We start from the raw sequence: 1,442 nt of genomic DNA, 5'->3' as shown, positions 1-1,442 counted from the left end.
CTAAATTAGGGATGACTAGCGCAGATAGCCCTCGTGTAGCTTTGCGCTAAATTTAAAAACAAACAAACTTACAGAATATTAGTCCTTTCGAAGTTTCCGTCAGAAAGTAAATATCTCATTCCAGAAAACAATGGTAACGTTGCACAGAATTATAGTTTCAGTAAGTAGAGATTCGTTAAATATTTTATAAAATAAACCTCGTTCAAAGTTCTATTGTTGGATTATCCTGTAATTCCGGTTATAGTGGAAATAATAAATGTTTGTTTTCTCAAACATCATTTTAACGCAATATAAAAGAATTAAGATAATAAAAGAGATTTTCGGGAATACACGACAGTCAGTTTGGACATCTTCAATAATGTGGAATACAAAATCGGTAATTTGTTTTTATATAATTAACCGATTCTCCTGTTTATTTCATATCACATTCTTAAGTTTATATAAAGTTAAATAACGTAAAGACGAACACTTCCAACAGTTATAATGTTTCGTTCACTACCAAGCTTTTCGGTTTATTTTTATCTTGGATTTCTCTCCCCCGGTGGGCCATATATCTATCTACACACACACACACATGCGGTAACCCTAGCCTTCACACACATATAATTAAGCTTCAAGTAACTGTGAAAATGGCAGGTTTTCAGCTATTACGTATAAACGTACAATTGATAAAAGATATTAACTACGTGAAAGTATTACTAGAAAATTCATAATACTATAGTGTGTACCGCTTCTCTTCCGATTATTCCTTAAGACTAATTACCTAGCACCCGATACACCACCGCACCCCTCTTCCAACTATATCACGCGATCTGACTGACCAAAGGGGTCTTAGCTGTCCCTGCAGGATACAAAAAGATTATTCTTACAAATCTCAGCTGCCACTTGCCTGGCTATGACGTTAGATCCCGCCGCCCTTTAATAAAGTGGACTTCCACTTGTAAATCGTACTTGCGGCTACAGTTGAAACAAGATTCAAACTCTTATTAATAAAGAAGTTGCTGTACTAAAAACATATACTTCACATTTATGTAAATCTATATAGACATGTAATTAGAGGTATATTTAACAGATATCATTACAACAGACCCTGCTATATCAGCGTATCTACATTCATCACAATAGAATCTTGATTTTTATCTTTTCTATAACTGCACGGATTAAAACGAACGATTATTTGTTTTTTAAGCCACAAGTTAGAAACTTGTGGGTGAGGGTGGGAGCTATAATGTTATTTCATCTTCAATCGGCAGCTTTTGAGCATTCCATAAGCTTACCTTATGTTTATTTTTGATTATATAGTACTGAATATCAATTCATTTTATTGAAACTGAAAGACACGTTTTTACGTTTTAAAACAGTTGTCTAAATTTTATCTTCAACTCTTTCCACGTTATACTTTAAGAAATCATAAAAGTTTTGTCATTTAGAACCCAGTTGTC

Source organism: Limulus polyphemus, unplaced genomic scaffold, assembly GCF_000517525.1.
Source record: "Limulus polyphemus unplaced genomic scaffold, Limulus_polyphemus-2.1.2 Scaffold4848, whole genome shotgun sequence".
Taxonomy (NCBI): domain Eukaryota; kingdom Metazoa; phylum Arthropoda; class Merostomata; order Xiphosura; family Limulidae; genus Limulus; species Limulus polyphemus.
The sequence above is the reverse complement of the archived record's forward strand: the minus strand, read 5'-3'. Positions refer to the sequence as shown.